The 23,280-nt window shown below is 42.7% G+C and overlaps 1 non-coding gene across 1 annotated transcript; it reads right to left on the minus strand.

Annotated features, from left to right (window-relative positions):
- Positions 1–269: 269 nt before the first annotated feature.
- LOC145412702 (5S ribosomal RNA) lies at positions 270–388 on the minus strand. Its single transcript, XR_013899613.1, has one exon. It is a non-coding gene; the product is annotated as a 5S ribosomal RNA (ribosomal RNA).
- Positions 389–23,280: the final 22,892 nt, after the last annotated feature.

Below are 23,280 nucleotides of genomic sequence, written 5' to 3' on the forward strand. Positions count from 1 at the left end.
GAGAAGTGAGGATGGGGGTTGAAGGAGATCTAAATGTGAGAGATAAGGATAAGAGTGAAGGTGACAGGAAAGAGTTTATCATCAATAATACAATGTATGTTTAAATGCTATCAGTGTGGAAATATTAAGTCAGGGCAGACATATATTCATCATTCATTGCCAGACGTCATGTATCCCAAACGGGGTGGCCAAGGGCTTAGAGTTAATTGTTTTACAGGGAGGGGCACTAATCCTCCACCAACCCCACTTGACACGTAGGGAGAACGTTATGCCAACAGCATCTGGTGTTCCCAGGCGGTCACCCATCCAAGTACTAACCAGACCCAACGTTGCTTAACTTCGCTGATCGGACGGGAAGCGGTGTACCCAACGTGGTATGGCCGTTATAGGAAATTTAGTTCTCACAGATACAGTACCGGCTTTGTCAATAGAAAAGGTAACGCTTGTAAAGTACACACACACACACACACACACACACACACACACACACAGCAAAATGGGTGTGCAGAGACCTGGACGCTTTGTAAAGAAAATTAGCGAAATAAATCCTTATAGTGGACAGTGACGCAGACATAATATAGCCTAATTTTCATTCAGACCAGGCACACTATATATTATTGTAGGAGAAGACCCCGCACAAGGCACCAACACAAGTTATGGCCTAGTCTCGCCCGTGTCAGAAGCGTGGAAGAAAAGTGTCACATATTTTGACAAATATATTTCCTCCACTTTCTGAAACCAAACAAAAAACAGAAAAGTATATGTTCCCTACTAACAGCTGTAACCATAAGTGTGTCATTATTTGGTGATATGAAAGAAGTTATTGGTTCAGATACAGGAAAAACTAGAATGGCACTCAGTACAGCGCATACCCCCGCCATCAACATCCATGCAATATTCACTGAAAACTTTACGAAAATGTCGAAAACGGTCCTATCTCGCAATGGTAAAGAAACTGAAAAAGAAAAAAAAAATCCTGGATCCGCACCTTTATCCGGATCCGCACCAAAATTTAATGGAGTCTGTTCTGGGCCAAGGCCCATTCTTCTACCAAGTTTCGTGGAAATCCGTACTTGATAATACATGTGTGAGTGAAGTAAATATCTGAAGTGTGTAAGTGATATTCGGAGTTGTAATATTCAAGAATAGCAGAAAGTTTGTTGCTAATCAATTCCGTGTGTTATTTATACATTTTTGATGAAGTATACTTTAAAGTGAGTTGTTTTATACTCCTAATGTGAGCAGATTAATACTCAAGATTTCTAGAAATTCGTTATCTTTCAACTCTTCATCTTACTTCTCCAAACTCCCCTGCCCAAACTCTCTCTCTCTCTCTCTCTGTCACCACACTCCCACTCTTTCCCTTTCTCCTCTCTTTTACCACACGGTCTTTCTCCCCATCTCACCCTTCCCCCTCATTACCTTATACACACCTTCACCCCTCCCTTTCTCCTCCTCTTCACTACACGCACTTCTTCTCCTCCTCCTCCTTTCCCCGTCCCCCCCCCCACACACTTCCTTCGCTTCCACCTTATTCACTCTTTCTCCATCCACACCGCTCTCTCACCACCTCCCAGAAGAGCTAATCTCAGTGTAGCGAGGAAATATGATGCTGGTTACTATGAACAGGTAGGGGTTCGATGGAGTGGTCGATAGGTATACACATTCATACGTACTGTTTTAAACAGTAGTGTACCGTATATTCATCAGCGTTATCTTGGCTCACCTGCTGTCTTTCATTTCATTCTAATCATCAAATCAGCGTGTACTTCCTCACGTACACTTCATCATTCTTGCCTAAGCAGGCTTTCAGCATATAATCTCTCGCATTATTCAGTCCCCTGTTCACTTTAGCCAGGCGTAAATCTGCCAAGTCTCCATCTTCAGTGTTGAACTGTACTAAGAGATTAACACTAGAATATTAATCTAGTCACAGAGAATCTATGGAAAGGGTGTCGATCCTTAGTATTGCCTTCTTCTGCTATTGAGGTACGTAAAATAAGCTTCAAAGGAACAATAATCTCCGCCTGCTTAAATGAACGATAGAACTCTTGTTGGCCTTCATTTCTTCTTAAGCAGTTTCCTGTTTAAAGCCGTCGGTACTATGGCGCCTTCTTTGTTTAATTCTCTGTTGCCAGACGATTTTATTCAGCAAAGGAAGACGCACTGTAGCAAAGGGCTTAATGAGGTTTGTTCCTACCCCGTCCACAGTCAGATCTATAGAATCTCCCAAACCCAGTAAAATCATGTGGCGATAGCTAGTGTAAAATATTAAAGATATCATCGTATTTAGGAGAATTAATCCTTTTCTCATCTTGTTTTGACTTAGCGACATTTTCTAAGCGGCCCTCAATTAATTCAAGGGAGCTTCACTGTATTCAGACTTATGACTAGCCCATTCATCCCTCCTAATCGGTATATATCCTACTTATACCTCCAAAGAACAGTACACCTGTCCTCCATATCCTGGTTCATATAAATAAACAGATCTACATTCCATCCAAAATAGTTTGAGAGTATATACTGTAATGGTACTGTTCCACCATCCTCTGACTTTTATCATTTGTCTTTGTGCTTAGTAGCCGTGTTTATTTGTTCCTCTCCAGGCCATCTTATTCATCTTTCCATCATACTGGTATCCATCTTGTTAGGTGTGTGGAAACCTACTATAATCCCCCGGTTTATTTCCCCTTACCTTTCTTCCAAACACTTTCTCAGCTTTGTGCAATTCATTTATTTCTTCACCAGCTCGCTTCAGTCTTGACACAGTTGTTCCTTAGGCCAATACCCCTTGACACATTTTTCCTGTTATTAGGGCCTTTTGAATGAATTATAGGGGTTGCACGTCACACCTTATAAATCCATCAAATTTTGGGGGATTCTGTGTTCTTCTGCGTTCTTTTATCATCATAGAAATTTGCCCAGAAACATGTCAGTATATTATTCTTCACTTCTTTCACTTCCAGCAGTTTAACCCCTCCGTCTAGCATCTGTTTTTCCTCATACATTTTCGTTCTTCTGAGTCCATAGTGCTCTCTCTCTCTCTCTCTCTCTCTGTATATATATATATATATATATATATATATATATATATGTGTGTGTGTGTGTGTGTGTTTGTGTTTATGTATGTATGTATGTATTTTATTATAATTACATATTACATATGTATTTTAATACTCAATATATATTATATATTTATGTTTCATTTACCCATGTATCTTTATCTGTCTGTCTATCTGAATTTTTCATTCTTTTTTTCTTCCTGACCATTTTTAATATTAACTATGCTGCCAGGCGTGTTACCTTTCAAATCATCCGAAGTGGCTGTAAAAAAATACGCATACCGGTATGTTTATGTTTGCACATTAGTAAGACTGTAGGTTTAGATTTAAGTGAACACTTGATACTTGTGTGATAATTACTGGCGGTAAAATGCTGCGAGATGGGGGCGGAATAATGATGTGAGAGAGAGAGAGAGAAAGAGAGATAGCATCACCATCACAATGCCAGGTGAGGGCGGGGAGGGGCTGGGGTCGCCGCGCCTGCATTTGGCATCCTTTTGTGCTTTTGTAACCCGGGGTCAGGGAGCGGGCGGAGGCTCACCCCTTGTCAGCCTTTCGACGTCATTATTATTTTATTGTTTTCACTACAGCGACATGATCCAATTCCAGAGAGTATCCTGGTATTAGAAATATTAATGACAGGTATAATTTGTCCTTCCAGCTTGAACAGTCCCTCTTGAGCTGAGTGAAGTAATATGGAGATTAGAAAAAAGCAGTAAAATTGGTCGCAGGATTTAAGATGATAAGGCAGCACAGGGACCCAGGGGGAGATACAGGCACGGGTCTCTGTCCTTGAGCCATTCACGAAGAGGTTGATGTTTGGGATTTAGCAGTTTTGTCTGGTCCAGGCTTATATATACATGCTTTCTTTTCCTTTCTGTATTCTGTCCTCCTCCTACTCCTCCTCCTCCCCTCAGTGGTAGGTGGATCCCCAGGGTACAGGGGAAACGTATTACTACTCTGGTATTCCTTGCGTGTCATAAGAGCAGACTAAAAGGGAAGGGGTGGTGAGGGCTGGTAATCCCGCTGCCTGCTGTATAGGGCCACCCCTTAATTTGATTCGTTCGATGCCAATTTTCCCAACGCCGAATCTATCAGCGCCAAATCAATCAATGTCGAATCTGTCAGTGCCGAATTTATCAACGCCAAATCAGTCCACACCGAATCTATCAACGCTGAATTTATTAACCGAATCAGTCGACACCGAATCTATCAACACCAAGTTTATCAGCGTCGAATCTATCAACGCCGACTCTGTCAACACCGAATCTATCAACGCCGAATTTATCAACGCTGAATCTGGCCGAAAGTGTTAGGGAGCTTACTTAGCCGACGGGACTACGAACCCTGACAACGTTTTCTCGTCGGTTGAGAGAGCTCCCTAACACCTTTTCCTGGGCTATTTATTTTATTTATTACACCTTACTATAATCTTCTGCATTACATCAGTCCTTCCAAGATCGCCATACTCTGCATGCATAATGTACAAAAAGATATTAACTACCCATATTCCGAAACAAATCGCAGAGGCAGAGGTGTTAGGTAGCTTCCTCAACAGACGATGATACGAGCCCTGGACTCGTATTTTTGAGGAAGCTCCCTAGGACATCTCCCTTAGCTATTTATTCTTGGATATAAATGGTTAATATTCTTTTATACGTTATTTATGCAGAGTATGGCGATTTTGGTAGGATTTATATAACACAGAATAGACAGTAAGGTGTAATAAAACAAAATAAATCGCTAAAACAGAGGTGTTTGGGAGCTTCCTTAACCGACAAGAATACGAGGCCAGGTGTTTATGGGGGTGTGGCTGAGAGAGGATGCTATTGACCCTGCACGCCACACCACACCCGACTGCTGCACACACTCACTCACTCACTCAGCACACCAACATCTTGTATCTTCAGGCACATCTGTTCCTACTCATTAACGGCACCATTCATTAATACACCACTATCACTTATATTCTTTCCTACTTTATATCTCCAAATTGTTTCTCTCTCTCTCTCTCTCTCTCTCTCTCTCTAATACAAACAATTCTACAACTGCCATCATAGACGCGTGTTAAATTCCCATTGCTTTCACCTTTAATGGCAAAATTTCACCAGAGTTGTCACTGTTTTTTTCCCTGTGCTTATAAGGGAAGGCAAGTATTATTAACCACTATGTACACCAGTGTTGAAGTGTCTTGTAAACATTGAGGGATCACACGGCAGCCCTGTATGGTACCCAACGCCTCTCTTGTCCCCTTCCCTGTTTTTAGTACTCTTTCCCAGTCATATTCTCCCTTTACCTTGATTATGCATTTTTTTTTTCTTAAAATGAGGAATTAACCATATAAGAGCCATGACGTAGCAGCAGTTCGTAAGAAATTTCTAAATAATATAGAATAATTTCGACTTATCATCGGGCAGTCGAATATTTTAGTTTTCACACCCACACACACACACACACACACACACACACACACACACACACACACACACACACACACACACACACACACACACACACACACACACACACACACACACACACACACACACACACACACACACACACACACACACACACACACACACACACACACACACACACACACACACACACACACACACACACACACACACACACACACACACACACACACACACACACACACACACACACACACACACACACACACACACACACACACACACACACACACACACACACACACACACACACACACACACACACACACACACACACACACACACACACACACACACACACACACACACACACACACACACACACACACACACACATCCAAGCGTGTTCAAGTATTTACCCGTACTCAGTATAACGCTTGTATACATAACACCTTAGCGCCAATATAAACATGTCTTGTTGACGCTGGTGAGGACGACGACACTGTGGGTCAGATGTCAACCAAATACATGTAACAAAGCCAAGATGGATGTGTGTGTGTGTGTGTGTGTGTGTGTGTGTGTGTGTGTGTGTGTGTGTGAGGTGACAAATGCTGGAAACCTGCAATACCTCCACCCTCCCAAGCATAATGGCCTCTTCTTCATCTGTTTCTTTTGCTCTCTGCTTTTAATTTTTTCATATTCTCTTCATCTCCCACTTGAGTATATCACTTTTTTCCTCAGTATTTTTTTCCTGCTTATCACTGTTCCCCCTCACTTTCATTTTCTTCTTATTGTCATCTCTTTCTCTTCAGTTGCACTGTATTTGCTCAGTTTCATTCTGCTTCTTTCTTTATTCTTCCAAACACTTTTTCAGTTCGCTGCCAGTTCATTTCCTCACCAGTTTTCTTCAAACCTGGTACAGTTTTGTTCCCTGGGCTAATAACCTCGAAGATCCCCTAGTTATTTTTTCTTACTTTTCGTTTTTCTTGGTAGGTCATAGATACAATAATGCAAACATTTTTAATGAAACGAGGTAACATAAATCCATAGAGGTCACCACCTTCTGCGAGGAGGATCGTACTGTAACTGTGTGGAAACCATCCTTCATTCTCGTGGGAATTTTGGTGGTGTGTAATATCTTCTCTATCAGCTTGTGTTATTCCCCATATATACTTTTTTTCTCTCGTCCCTTCAGGTTTAATAGTGTTTTCTCTTTCTTCGTCTTCTCCTTCATTTCCTCACATTATCATCCTTCCCACTGTCCTTTGTTCTCTTCATTTTCCCGTCGTATCTTATTCCATGACGTTCTCCTGATCGCACACGTGTTTCAACTCCTTTATCCTGCCCACACTCTCTCCCTTCTCCTTCACTGTACTCTCTTCAATCTCTCTCTCATCCTTTGCCACCTGTTCATCCTCCATATCATTACCTTCCTTTCCATCCGTTCAGTATTCCCGGCTTGTCTCTCTCCATCGCGATTCTTCTATAATTTTGTCCCACCACCCTTCGATTGGTCCAGTGCCTTGTTCAGCCTCTCCCTCGTCCCATCTTCTTTCTCTTCACCATCCACATTCCTAACTCCATTCCTTCTGTCTGTCGCTCCTTGTCATTCTTCCCCGACATATGATTTTCTGTAGGTAAGAGAAGGACTTTAGTATGAAATAGGATGAATTTCCATTAACCTTTGCAATAAGACACTAACTTTTTCCGTTTTAGTTTATTCCTACTATCTCCACACGATTTTATTCTGATAAGGAAGGATCTGCACGTATTCTGGTGGAGTCAGTTATTAGAATATTGGCCTGTCGATTTTATTGCTGCTGTTATTTTTGTCCTTCGTGTTGCCGTTACTGCTTGCAGTGTTTATATAAAAAATCCTTAGTAATTAAAGTGGTGCTAGACTAGACTCAAACTGACTAAGAGAACGGACAGAAACAGCCAGTGATTACTCAGAGAGAGAGAGAGAGAGAGAGAGAGAGAGAGAGAGAGAGAGAGAGAGAGAGAGAGAGAGAGAATCTATAGCGACGCAGTTGATGTAGGAGTATCTGATAGGGGGTTAACTGCCTTCTAAATACCAGGCCATTACGCCATAATAAATCTAGACTGTAAGCGAGCTCTGGTGCCGATGCTCTCACTTATCGTACCCAGTATTTCACTTCTCTCAGACCTTCTGCATATGTTTCTCTTCATTTTTTGTCCCTTCTGTCCAAGCCTCACTTTTCCCTTCCTCCCATTAATTTGTCCACATATGTCTACACACTACTCCTGTCTCCCTACCCCGTAATTCGCCTACCCACCCATCGCTGTCTTCCATTCCACCTCACCCCTCTCCACTCCGCCCGAGTCCACCTGCCTTCACTTTGCCCCCTGTCCTACGTGGTCCGGCCCCACCCTTCCCTAGTCCCTCCCCGCTCCAACTGAGGAACTGAAACATCACCACCGCCATCGCCGCCGCTGTTAGTGATGTAAATGATATCAGGGATGGCTTATAAATATATGCTAGAGAAGAGGGTCAGTGCTTATACTAAGGTTTGGTAGCAAGAAGGGTAGTTACACCTCCTGTAGTCATGCTCTCATTCGTTATAGACACAGGTTGTGATATAACAATGCTTTGTCTCCCTCCTTTCTTTGACGCCTCTCTTTTACAGTGTCTCTTGCCTCTGTGTCTGTTATTAGGGTGCCTTTTTTTTTTTTTTTTTTTTTTTTTTCCACTCCTCCCTTCTGTACTTCAGTAATGGATAATAGAGGTCAAACGTTGTGTTGGGGGTTTATTGAGGGGGAGGTGCATAACAAGAGAAAGGGTACAGTCGGCATCAAAAGTTCAATCGCCTCTCCTACCTCTCTTTTCATGGACTTTAGAAAATAAGTGTGGTGCCTCTGCAGCAGACGACACTGATGACATTGATGTGAAACCAGATGAAGTCATTAATGTCGACTGCAGCGGATTCACCACACTAATTTTCATATAGCATGGAAAAAGAAACAGGAGTGGCGACAGGACTTTTGGTGCTGACTGAACGTCTTGCTTCAGCCAGGTCCTGTCTTTGTCTGACGATTCTCGCGAGGTGTGTGTTGATGCATGCAATTGTGAGTCGTGATTTGCTTGACTGCATTCTTCACTTGTGCTGACCAGTTTAGCTGACTGTAGCATTCCTCTCTATCTAACAGTAATTATTATATATAGGTCACGTCACTGGGCTATACATAAATGATGTTTTCATTCACTGTTATCTGAGCAATATAAATTTTCATCTAGCTACCCTAGTGAAGATAATATACTTGTGATTTTATAAGTTGCCTGTGCGACTGTTATTTGTTCAAATAAATATATTTAAGAGAACTAAGCTGGTCATAAATATATACAGGGTGTTTCACGACTTGACGTACTAACTTCAGGTGATTCCTGAGGCCATTCCATTCTAAATCATGGTAATGGGGAAAAAATTCCAGCGTCCACTCCGCATTGCTAAGCACTTTACTCTTCATCGCTGTAGTTTTTGGTTGGACAGTGCTTGTTTATTATTGTTTAAACTATTCTTGGCAAAAATTAAGTTGAGTATAGAGGTTGGCAACATGGGATGGAAATTGACATTTTTTACCGTTGCCACCAATCCTATTTCAATACCCTTTACTCCACAACCGTTGTGATTTCGATATATATATATATATATATATATATATATATATATATATATATATATATATATATATATATATATATATATTTTCGTAGAACAGAACATTTCTGACTTAGAATGACCTCTGGAAACACCCCCTAAATGGGACATAAGAGTGTGCTTTTACTTTTTAATGTTGTTTTTCAGTTATATGCCGAAACGAATGATTATACGAGTATGATTCAGTTTGATAGTGCTAAAATGACACAGTATTCAGTTTCGTTTATAATTATATATACTAAGGTTAATTGTTATAATTGGTTGTAGGCTATAAAATATGGAGTACATGATAATGGTCTTTCGTTGTCAGTAGTGAGTTACTTGTAGTGTAATATGCCACCTCTTGACATTAATTTTTGTTAGAAAAAAAAAAAATCATAAGATGTACGATACGGTATGTTACGTACAGTAATGTATATACAGATCCAAATTATTGTTGTTGTACCTTCCGGATTCTTAAAAAAAAAAAAAAAAAAATCCTGAATTCTTAGTTTCTTCGTTATGTTATTAAGAGTGTTCGTGGAGACGGGTTGTGGGTGTGGGTGTCTTTGGGGGGGGGGGGAAACTAAAACTTCGAGTCCACTCTCACGCACCCTCAGAACGTGACCATAAACATGTCTGGTCAAGAACAGGGGAGAAAGGTAGTGACTTGATAAGTGTCCTGTCGTGACCTCTGCTGACCTGCTGGTGGGAGTGACATTGTATCGGGCCACGGCTAGCACTAAATATCGTGCCACCGCTAGCACCAATTTAATGTATCGTCATACCGCTGGCCACCAATTTAATGTAGCCGTTATGGAGTAGCAGTTGACTACATATTAAGTGTTCTGCTGTTTAGTATAACTAGACCACCGTGTTGGAGATCGACGACACTGTCTGTAGTACACGTCAGCTACTCACCGTCACTGCCCGACACTTCCCACCAAAGGTCCTCTGCCACTAGAAGGTGGAAGCTGGTCTGTTATTAAGTGGTAGTGTAAGGTGACAGAAATGAGCAGATTAAATCTCTCTTTATTGGGTACAGAATAATATAACTGCGACCCGAGAGATATGTAAGAGCGATACCACCTCCCTTGATAACTATAAAACGTCTTCTGACGCTGTACGCTCACAGAGCCGACTAGGGCGCGGTGCTGAGGTCAGCTAAAATTAGGTGCCAAGCATTTACATATACTCTGGGTTATGCAAAAAGTAGAGATAAGTGACAACTCTACTAGCACATTATACACCTCTATAAAATGGCATAAAGTACATTCACATATACCATCATAATAAATGGTTCCCCAGGACTTTACACTTACGCACTATTCAGATATCTTTTCACTTCTCCTAACCTTCATTTTATAATTGAAACAGGGTGGCACTTGTGGTCTGCCATCCACCTTCTTTCTATACCACAGCTAACAGCGAAATGATATTTGGTTGTTCATCATTCACACTTCATTACACACTGTTAATTATGACTAAACAGCTTAAAAAATTATTATGTACAATGTGTGATACTACAACTTCATATGGAAAAAGATGTTGACACCAGAACAACATGTCAGGCTGGTCGGTGCCATTACCCTCACCGCCGCCATAGATGTGCAGTGTCACCAGTAGTGTCACCAGTAAAAACAACAAGTCACGGAGCAGGCGGAGTGGAGCTGATGCATGTAACGCCAGGAAAGCCAGTAGTTTCACCCAACATAATCAAGATCTGCCGTGAAGTTTGTGACAGAAATGGAAGCTCAGAGTGAACAGTAAGGTGACGTTAACCCTGTGAAAGATATAACTATCCTTCAGCCGGAGAAAATCATTATGCCTTAGCCAAAATAAGATAACTGAGACCACTTTTTCTCATGGATACAAAGAATTTTTCTGCTATTCCACGGATTTTGTGATGGAATATAGTTTATAATGGATGTTCAAAATCCTTACCAGAATTTACGTTTCGTTGAGCAATCACCAACCTTTTGGCTGCTGATGAACAACGCTGACTAGAACTATTATCACACAGGTCTGAATATCCCTGTTCAGTAAACTCATATACAAGTTTCCCCTGTTGTATTTAATGTGTTGTCTACTGTGATAAAGTCGATCTTATGTCATATGGATAGAAAATCGTATGTTTAACTGCATGCTAGCGGAAGAAGAAAGATATGGAGAGTGATAAATAGTGATGTCGTTGTATTTTTAGTCGCCTTCCTCCTCCCACCTCCCACTTCGAACTTTACTGTGGTCAGGAGGAACACGCAACATCAGCTACGTTCCAACGCCAATCACCCTTACCTTGTGGCTCAGGTGTGTGTGTGTGTGTGTGTGTGTGTGTGTGTGTGTGTGTGTGTGTGTGTTAAGAACAACACACCACCAATTATGCTTTAACACCCACCCTCCATCACCCTTAACTTGTGGCTCAGGTGTGTGGCGGAGAATGGGGGAGGGGAAGGGGGGGAGTAGGAACGACTAGGAGCAGGATGGACGGGGCACGAACATGGTAAGGGGAGGGGGTGGGGGGAGCAGAAGGATAGAGGAGGAAGATTGAGAGGTGGAGGGAAGCTAGGACAGGAGAAAATCCTTGTTTCTGTTTGTTGGTTCGATTGTTTTTGTATGGTTTTCCACATTGTGCATAATTGTGCATAAAACACGGGAGTCACTGGACTAGTATGCTGCCACTTTGCCACCAGGCACCTGCCATGGAAGAAGAATTACATGGAGGAGACAGAGTTTCATTTTAATTTTTGAAAACGGGGGGAAGAAAAGAAATTTACATGTTAAGGTGTTATTATCACACCTATAGAGTAAAAGCAAACTCCAGGTAAGCACTGTCGTAGCCATCTTGGATTTATGCTTATTAATGCCTACACATCAGCATATTTCTTTTCCCAATAGGTTTCCCATGATCAAATGCCATATAATATGCTTTTAAACAGCTTAAAGTTACTAGTTACAAACTGTGGCGCTGACAAGGAGCCCACAAGTAGTGGGACTGTGCACTCTGAGTGACGCGAAGCAGATGCAGCGCCCACCTGGGAACCAAGCTCCTTATATTTCCCTGCAGCCTGCCATAGGGAAGTATCCTGGTCTGACCCTGGTGAGGCGCTGTCCACGATACGGGAGAGCCGGCTCCCAACACGGTGTATGTTCCTGTCGGAGGGCCACATAAAAGCAGTTAGGCTTACATACGTACTTGTGGTCGATGGATCTTTAAGGTCAGACCGTATTATGACTGGACTACTATAGTTAACGTCACGACTCACGACGAGATAAACCTGAATAATTTTGATGCGATTAAATATTTTCTCTCCAATTTACTGTAGACGGACGAGATGGAGGGATGGAATGGAGAGGTATATGAGAGATGGGGATGTGAGCTGGGAGCAGGGCAGTGAAATGGCAGGGGATGGCGACATGGAGGCGATTTGTTTGTGGCCACCCCTTACGGGATTACGGCGTCTGGCAATAGATATACATAGATTTAAACGGAGCTTGGTAGAAGGGTCGAGTGCATTTAAGAACAGTATGTCAAAAGTCAAAGTCACATGGGAAGGTCAAATTAGTTTTTATCCGATTTTCACCTAAGTTGGTGGAAGGATGAAGGGAAATCAGTTTTGAGAACTCACTCAAAGGGCAGGGTCACAGGATAAGGTCAAATTTCGACCCTGTGTTGATGTGTGCTTCTATTTATACGATATTTGTTAGCATCTGTTGCATTTTCCTGCACTAGTTTTATTTTATTTTTGTTGGTGTCACACGATTATATTCAGGTTCGGAGAGCCCTTGTAGTGACTGAGCTAGATACACTACATTAACTCCATTAGTTCGACTTGGTTTTATTTGTTATTTTATTTTATCTATTATTTATTTGCGATCGCCGAAGGATGTTATTCAGGTGCCTCACAAACGCCTGAGGGGTAGAGGCATTCCCTGGAGTGCCAAGTTATGCACAGGGATGTAGTGCTGCCATGTGTCCCTCTATACAGGGTGGCCAATATACAGTATAACACCCCACTAGAAACTGACGTGGCAGAATCTTATGTGTTGCGGGGACGGTTCAGTCAGCAAGTATGACCGTAGTTGTGGCATATGAAGTAGGAAATGAAGAATGCTGCAGGGTATGTACAGGTAATTCTGGCTGCGTTCGTTTCATTGCTAACATACCTGAAGTTATAATGTATTTTGTGGAAATGCACTTGAATAAATGAGAGAGAGAGAGAGAGAGAGAGAGAGAGAGAGATCACAGGGAAACAAGCTTTAACATTTGTCAGTGGTTAAACTGGCTATATTTAGTTTACATATTAAAGGTGTGTTCTAGAGAGAGATTGACCTAACCCACCAACAAGCAAGAAAATATCCAATTAATCGGGTCGTAATTGGGCAGTATATAATCCATAGGTAAGAGGAGCGAGTGTGGAGAGACGAAAGATATGTGTTTGAGTGGAGAGGAGAGGTGGAGGAAGACGAGGGGTTTCTTCAAGTATCGGATGTGTACGGTGTACGAGAAGAGTAGCAGAAAGAGAACATGGATCATTAGAAGGAAAGCAAATACTGTGGGTAATATTTAAATACAGTAGCTTAGTATATTTGTTTATATCATTCTTCGGACTTATTTCATGTTCACAATATATTCTTGGTAACTAAATGAATCTGAAAATAGATTTGATGCTTCATGAGATGGAAAGACTTGTGGCTTAACATAAATAAAGAAACAGGAATGTTTTGGAATGCATTAATGTATCCCTTTAAAGTGTTGGATATTAAATCTCTCCTTTTTACAAGACTGATCACGGTAGCAGACGAACAGTGGATGTTGCCTCTTCTCATTCCAACAGATATTTTTCTTAACATACGTAATCGGCATGACGCAATAACCACATGTCATTACGATCCATGACCATTTGTCCTTGAAGTGTACCTAATAATGATTGCTGGATGACATACTGTACATCAAGTATAATAGGCGCTTCAGAAAATAAAACAGTACCTTGCATTTGGTGGCCAGTGTCGGGGCTGTAGATCAAGCCTGCCAACCGTTCCTCGAAATATCACAGTAGTAAATTTGTGTGTTGCACCATTTTTGCTATACTTATATCTGATTAGGTATAAGTAGTATGGAGTATGTTTAGTTTTACGGTTATTGGAAGTTAGTAACTGGTGTTTCAAGTCTTTTTGATATTGTTGTTAAAAATGTGTGGTTGTGTATCCTGGTTAGGCGCCGACAGCCCCAGCGCACCTCCCACTGTCCCACACATCATCGTCAGTTATGCGCTTCTGTTGGGTCGTGGGCTCGTGGTTCGATGGTGTCATGTATTCTGCCACTGTTTGGTGGACTGAGCTGCTTTGAGGTGACTCGGTGCTCACGATAGTGTATAAACGAACCACCAGTGAAACTTTTGACGTGGAAATTGTAACTAAGTGTGAAGGTGAAAAGTTAAAAGGATAATAAGTGAGTGATCTGTACTCGGCTTTGCGTTGATTTGACGCTTTATGAAACGAAACCAGTGATGGTGTTGGCAGGCTGAAGTTGTGCAGGTTAGTACTATGCTGGTGGATGGAACAATGTTAGCGAGCAGGGGAAATTGGAAATAAATTAATGAATACCCTGCTGCATGTCAGCAAATAGAGTGGGCAGGTAGAGTCGGTTTTTAGGCTGTGATTGATATATATATATATATATATATATTTTTTTTTTTTTATACCTCAGAAGTCCGTCTCCGGCTATACCCTCTAGGGATCCCCCACCCACGTACACTTCCCCATGGACCTGTTTTCACTGGCTTCATTTTCTTCAGTGCACCCATTTTCCCTCAGTTTTCCCTCATGGACCCCCTGTATGCTTCCCTTTGGATCCAGTTTCTTCGATGATTTTGTTTTCCCCCTAGACATAATCATCCCTGTGAAGTACAGACCATGCTTTCACCTAGGAACCTCGTATCATCATTGGACCTATTTAAATATTTGGACCTGTTTTTCTACTTGGACCAATTTCCTCAACGTATTTATTTCTCCAAGAACCTTTAATCCCACATGGACCCTGGCCAACTGTAGACCTGTTAAAAATATACCATGGACCTGTTCCCTAGTGGACATGCTTAGCCCCATCCACCCACCCACATAACCAACCCCTCCCCCCCCCGGCAATCTAATCGTACCTTGTCTTTCAGTAAGCCGCACATCCACTCACCCACCCACAGAGCCCACCCACTCATCTGCTTACCCACCCACCCACTCATCTACTTAACCACTCACCCACCCTCCCACAAAGTCCACCAATCCAACCCGACCACCAACCCAACCACGCGCAAAGCTTACAAAGCCCACCCACCCACCCAGTCCACTCACCCACCCAGTCCACTCACCTGCCCATCCTGTTCACTCATCCAACCCTCCCTTGCCGCCCACCCCCCTACCCATCCTGTCCACTCCCCCACCTATCCATCCCCACCCCACTCCCATTCTCCCGCTTCACCCCATCCTCTTACCCACCCACAACCCCACCCCGCCCTGCCGCACACCCACCTCACCCTGCTTACCCTCCTGCCCACACCGCCCGCCCATTCACCCACCTACCACCCAGACCCACCCCATTCCTCCACTCATCCACCAAGCCCACCCCACTAGCCGGCAACGCTCACTCCCCCACTTCATTCACCCCGCCTTTCCACCCACCCACCAGCCAACCAGCTTTTCTCACCGTGTCCAACCAGCCCCCACCCCACCTCTCTGATCACCCGCCCAACCCCACCCCGCCGCTCACCCATCCCACCCAATCCTTCCGCCCACCTCGCCTACTCCTTGTAAGTAGTAGTAGTAATAGTAGCAGTAGCAGCAGCAGTAATGGTAGGAGTAGTAGTAATAGTATCAGTAGCAGCAGCAGCAGTAGTAGTAGTAGTGGTAACGACAGCCGAATGGTTGTTGCTAGTTGTACTGACTTTGGTAAATGTTTACAGCATAGCCTATCCGTCAGTTCGTGAATATTATGTGGCAGGAAATGCGACACGTTTGGTAAAAAAAAAAAAAAAACGCCAAGTCAGGTGGAGGTCTTAAATGAGTAACTGAATGTGTGTGTGTGTGTGTGTGTGTGTGTGTGTGTGTGTGTGTGTGTGGGTAATGGACACAAAAATTCCACATACATATATACGATTCCTAGAAATCACCTAGTAACTGTATATACTGTAAACCAAAATAACTGCCATTTACATTACTTAAAGCAAACCACCCATCTTGAGATAAGGTCTCTCCCTGCCAGGCTCCAAGTTCCTCTTACTGCTTCTTTGGCTCTTCCACTTCATTTAATTTTTTCTTCCCTCGTGCATGTCCTTTTCTTTTCCTTTTTAATGTCATGTCATTTTCGTATCTTTCCTTATTCCTTCCAGGTTCTTTTTCTCCATCCAACATTTCAGCTACTTTCCTATGCGTTCCTCCTCATTTACATCAACATTCCTCCCTCCCTAATCACACATCTCCCTTTTACATACATCTTCCTCAATACTCAGTCTGGCCCCAAAAGATATCCATCACGCCAAAGGGCAGAAGCTCCAAGAAGACAGACTCACAATTACTAGCCCAAGTGAGGGTTTCATTAGGTCAGCGTTTAAGGCAGCTATCGATATCCTTCATTCATGATAAGATCCGTTTTTGGAAAGTATTATATCGCGGCTTTTCAGTGAGTTTTACAAACTTGAGAGGCAGAAACAAGATAATGGGTACTTTAGCAACATAGCGATGATGGTATGGGTCTGGGGTGGGGATACCAAAAAGAATACGAGTGCCAGGTATGTGGTGAGGGAAAAATAGTAGGAGTGGGATGGTGAATATGGTGGAAGGGATGGAATGTAGTGAAGAGAAAAAATACTGAAAGAGAAAGAAGGGAGACAGAGAGGAATGAGACAAACGTCCTTTCCTTACACTAGTCATATTAGCACCATATTACCCTCTTGTCTCTCACGTAGACGGCTTCGTCTTCGTTTCACTTCGGGTGTAGATGGTTGGTTCCAAAAGTACTTTGCTCCCATACTAAGCTATATTAATGGTACCTAGCTTTTCAGATCAGTTGCTAACGCTCTTTCTCGCTTGCGGTAGTGACATAGTGCTCTTATATAAATGGATTCTCGTTACTCCTTTATGCAAACTGTGATCCGAAATGTGTAACGCAGTCATAACCGAGACGCAACGACGTAATCTGTGGTCGCATGTCATAGTAATTTGTAGGCTGAGTAAGTTACTATTGCATATACTGTAGTTGTAGCTACAAATATACAAGATATTGTGGCAAAGTTAGGGCATGTAGACACTCATGAATGTAAGGCGTATCCTCACGGATGAGTCAACAGCACATAATATATATACACCTCAGATTTCCATAGCGCGTCTCATCCTACGAGTACTTTAAATAATTCTTTCATGGTGGTCGCGGGTCATTTCTCCATTGCGAGAAACTGGTGGTCCTCTGCTCTACGAATCAGTTGCCCATCAGAACCAGAAAACAATGTCTTGAATCTATATATTTTTATAGCCCCAGTGTGTAACCAGCCATATCATGCAATGGCTAGATTATTTAGAAATTTTATCAAGTGATCATCCACTCACTCGATGTAGTGCTGCTCTCGGGTGTCTGCCCTTTCCTCTCCATCCTTCTTTCCTTCCATTCTCTTCTGTCTTTCTTTCCTTCATTCTTTCAATCCTTGTCCTTCCGCCTACGGGTGACTTTACACTCCCTCTTCTGTCTTTCTTTCCTTCATTCTTTCCACTTCCTTCAGCCTGTGGGTGACTCTACACTGAGTGACAAGCCAAAAGGTTTCCTGTGCACCAGGAAACCATTTACTACGCTGGGTGGTAACCATATAACCAAATTTTGACGCCTGGTGGTTTAGTTGGTAATTATTGCGCTCCAATCGGATTGAGCCGGTGAAGGTTTATATCCAAGGGATGGTTGGGGTTGATTGCTCATGTAATGCCACTCAGGGATGAGTGAGGCTGGTCACTCTCATCTCGAATGTCGGGACCAGCTGCCTAGCCCCGGGCTCCCACGCTTCTCATGGGGCAATGTAGGATTGGATGATGGATGGATGGATGAACGATTCACTTATTTCATGAAACGCTTAAAATCTTCAGTTACATCGTGAAAATCTGAAATTCAACCGTCGCTGTTTCATAGTGCTGCCCAGTTGGGTTACCTTGCATATGACTGGTGTGCTGAACATTGCAGTAAATCTGGAAACCAATACCGAAATATCTCAGAAACTGCTAAAAACTAATAGTATGCCATTATATATCAAAGTCATTTTGTGAAAATGCTGATTCATACACTTAAAGCTTAATGAACACATTTGCTCTTACTGTATAAACTTGTACATGAGAGATTGCTAAGACAACGACTTCTACTTAAACTTAGCCGTATAGCACATGCACATATTTCGTAGCACAGGTGTTCTTGTCAGTACCACTGTCGCACCTCTCAAAACCCAGACCACGACTGACTGTAGACCTCAGAGCTTGTCGAAAGGAGTCCAGCTAATCTTCCCTGATATCAGACTGAGTAAGAAGTATCCTAGAGCAGAGATCGTATTAATTTCATGCACACTACGTCCTGTTACCTTTAACGGCTGTAGTATGTAGGTCGTTGTCACTGCGACCGGTGATTGCACTAAGTACGTGAGTCCTCCCTTCCGCAATCGACCATGGGAATAGGAACAGCGATAGTGTTATCTTATATTTCCCCATCCTTCAAGTCTGTACGGCTGCACTTTACCATACGCTCTGCATAAGATAGCGTTGCTTGTTGGTTCCTTTTCATTTGAGCAGCTATGTCATATCTGCATTGTGCAAATGGTGAAGGCTGCTTCTGAATGTGGACTGGTGGTAAGGCTGAGAGGTTGTGCAAGTTATATTGAAGGCTGACGGGCTGGTGCCACAGGCTCTGCTAAAGACTGAAGATTATGAGCTGATGTTGTTGGCCATGCTAAAGGCCGAGGCGGTGTTAGTCATTCTGTATTGTAGTAAAGGCAGCAGACGATAAATAAAAGATCGCACTGTACCAAAGGCAAAAGACAACTAATGAATTGCTAAACTTACTTTCCTTTTATAAGCACCCACTGACTGTGTGTGTGTGTGTGTGTGTGTGTGTGTGTGTGTGTGTGTGTGTGTGTGTGTGTGTGTGTGTGTGTGTGTGTGTGTGTGTGTGTGCTGTTCTGTAAGTGCCTCAGTGCCCCACGTGTTTGCGTACCGGTGCTCAGCTGGTAAACATGATGTGAATTTGTCACATGTCATATTAGGGTAACCTATTTCAGCCCCCTCACGAAATGATAAAAGTAGAATTTCAGTCATTTCTAGTAAGGGTCAAATATTTTACCCATCACGCGAAGACACTCTTTGGCTAATTACGAGCGAGCAAGCAAAGCGAGCCAGCGATTTATCTCTGTTAAGTTTGGAAATGAGCGGCCCAACTTGACCGTCACACTTACCAGAAATAAATAACTTTACTCCATGCTACGTAGAGTTGAAATTCTTTCTGCATGTGATACATTCATTCAGTAAATTCTTTTCATCAACTGAAAACTCATCCTTAAAGGCGTAGGAACCCCTTGGAATCTCGAGATTTCCAAGGGAATGTTCGGCTCTAATCGGTGAACGCCTCAGTTACGAAATCAAATTTAAAAAGATTTTCATTCCTAACACGAAGATTGCGCCAATTATTTTCCATTAACTTTTTTGCTATGTTTTGATGGTGAAATCACCAAGGGAAAACACCCCATTTCTGGCTTTACTAGTCTCATCAATAACTAAGTCTATATCGTTTCAGTTTCGTCGACAAGGCAGGTTGGCAGCGGAGACTGTAAAATTTATATATCAGAGGGAAATTGTGATAACATGGCGCTCGCTTGCTCGTCACGTGCTCACAAAGCTCACTTCTGGTATATAAAACAGATCTGCTCACTCACTAAGGCGTGTGCAAGTCAACTGTTACAATTCATTCAGTATTGACACATGTAGATTCATCAGGAAATAAAACGCATCCCCAGACAGAATGCAGACTAAGCCGTGTCTAGATCAATGGGATGCTGATCAGGTTGTTGGCAATTTGCTTATCAATGGATCCTGGTGTTATCAGAGAGCTTCCATGTTCTTACGCTCTCCCCCGCCACCATCGCTATTCCTCTCCTTGTCTCGCAGTTTCTACTATCTGTTTCTCTGTATCTCTTGGCCGTTTCCCTCCATCTCTCCTCCACTCTTGATATCTCCTCTCTCTTATCTCTTGTATGTATATGTTTATTCCAGTTGTCCTCTCTCTCTCTCTCTCTCTCTCTCTCTCTCTCTCATCCATGTAACTAATTGTTTATTGGCGAATGTTTCATGACACCCCCGCCCCACGTGCAAATCACACCATTACGCTTCTCACTGACATTGTTGCACTTGTAGTTTAACTAACGCCGCACAGCTGTATTCACCAGTCTAAAATACTTGCTATCGAAAGGACTTAGAGAAAAATGCAAAACTCTTTCTTGATGCATTCGCGAGGCTGTGATGCCATAATTATGTTGGTCTACAACCTTAGACCAATCAGTTTGTAATATGTTATCCTGAGGTTTTCTGCCTGGTACAGGCCAGCCACGCGTTGCAGTTGCCCTCGCACGAGTAAGTTCAACAACAAGGCTGTCTGTAACTCTTTTACTTTCATTTATTAAAATTGGAGATTTGTAGCGTTCGTTGTTACAGAATAACCTGCACAATGGCGGCTACATTGTGCATGCCCCTTTTTTGTGGAGATGCATCGTCGCAGAATTGATTCTAAGGGGAAGTCCTTCGATGAAACAAGAAGGGAAGTCGCGGTCGGTGTCGGAGGGGAGGTAGAAAGAGACAATAAATTAAGGAAGAAAGGAGCAAAGGAGAGAGAGACGGGAGGGGTGGCAAGGTCCGGTCTGGTGCAGCCGTGCAGGGTGGTGTTAGGGAGAGAAGGATGATGACTACCGGCCCGGCAATGACAGACTATAGTGTCCACTAACTGATTTTCCCAGTCCCGCCTTCACATATACGGTGTCCCTTGTCTGTGCACGAGTCACTCGCCTACACATGGTACAGCGCCAGACAAGAGTTGGGGAGGAGATGGAGGTGGGAAAGATGTCGGCAACATTGTAGTTTAGCCCTAGTGGCTAAATAAGAGGTTGTGGTGCTGTCCAGAGCGCCGCTACCTTAATTGACGACAGGCAAAGTTGACTTCCAGATAAAGGCTTGTGAGGCTAAGCCCGGACGCACAAAGGGTCAGCTTGCTTGTCCATTGTGACACAAGGAGATAAATTATTTCACACCTGCTTTTTCTCCCGACGTTTAACAGGAGTGAATGATTACCCAACATAGGAAACACCTGCTAGTTTTCTTTTTGGCATAACTTTTCCACCCTGTCAAACTCTGTTACCGTAAAGGGCTATACTGAGGAATTTTATGATGGCAACAAAGGATATGTAATGGATGAAGTGTTTAGTGATTGGTGTAGAATGATGGTTGTAGTAAAACAGGACTGGTTTAAAATGGACGTTGGAGTAAAATAATGTGTGATGTTTTCATAGGTCTTCAGTGGTTACAAGGTTGAGGAAATGGCAGACCAAGACGAAAGTGATGGAAAAGTTGAATGGACTGATGAATGCAGATAACATTGTGCCAGTATGGAGGTGCACCTATGTTTTCATGGCACTCACTCGCTCGTACACACACACACACACACACACACACACACACACACACACACACACTCTCTCTCTCTCTCTCTCTCTCTCTCTCTCTGTCATTTCATATAAACAATACAATATCCTCTAAATTAAATGTACCATATGGAGTCCCTCAAAGTTCTATTTTAGGACCGATATTATTCAGTATATATGTAAATGATATGCATGAACGGTTTAAAAACATTACCCTAGTACAATACGCCGACGATACCCAGTTCCTTCACAGTGGCTGTGTAAATGAAATTAATCAATTAGTACACAAAACTGAAGAAACTTTAAGAAAGGCTAGAATGTATTTCCTTCAAAACGGACTTCTGCTAAACACAAACAGGACGCAGTGCATCTTCATAGGTATTGTACATGCCAGTTGATATCACAAGTACCTGATGGCAGTACCATTCATTTTCATGACACCACACTCCAACCTACTGACACCGTGAAGAACCTTGGCTCTTATACGGAACGGTTCATGACCTTTGATATTCACATAAATGAAGTAAGCAAGAGAGTAATGGGAACTCTAATGTTTATTAATGGAATATAACACTGTGTTGATAAAGATACTCATTTAATCATGATTAAATTTCTGGCATTAAGTTACTTAAGTCACATATCTTGGTTAGAATGTTAAAATCTTTTATGGTGGCTAAAAGGATGAGCAGCTCAGCGCATTGCGAGAGATGGGAGGTTCCCCTACGGCACCAGTGCTGCTTTAATGGATAATGACCCAACTCATAGCCCCGGGTGTCGGGATGGGAGGTGTGGTGTGGATGGTGGACCCTGTACAAGTCGCTCTCACGGTTCTTTCTCATGGACAACTGACTGGACCTCGCTGTTGAACATGTGTGGAATATTGGTGAAGAGTAAGTGGACTGACCAGAGATGCTGATAAGGGATAAACTTGAAGTTGGAATAGGATCGTCACTTAAACGAGAACACTAAGATATGAAACAAGAGAAGTAAATCTGGTGAGGTAACTATTACTAGTTTTGAGAGTGAGAAGCCCTCGTTGTTACAAATTGTGTTTAGTACACTCGTCTGAGTCCAGCTTGATTTGTTTTTACAACCCCCCCCCCCCTTGCTTAATGCTGCATGAAATGGTGGGTGGTAGTGAGAGTGAGGGACTGGTGTAAAATATGTTAAAATTGTAAGTGCAATCAATGGAGGTGGTTCAGGGATACGGCTGGGATGTGTGGGGAGGACAAACTTGGGACAGTGTTGGGTGTAAAGAGTGATGATAATGGCAGGTATATGAGGCCAGAGTTTCATACTGATGGAGGGACACCAAGGCGACCTTTTAGCAGTATTAGGGCTGGCATCAGTGTCTTTATTTTTGTTTTGTTCATTTAGCTCTTGTAGGGACAACTGAACACTCATAGCAATTGGCTCTCTCTGTTTTACAGCGTAAGATAAAAGG

This window comes from Coenobita brevimanus, chromosome 93 (genome assembly GCF_032717465.1).
Source record: "Coenobita brevimanus isolate Jiangsu-jjx chromosome 93, ASM3271746v2, whole genome shotgun sequence".
In the NCBI taxonomy this organism is placed as follows: Eukaryota; Metazoa; Arthropoda; class Malacostraca; order Decapoda; family Coenobitidae; genus Coenobita; species Coenobita brevimanus.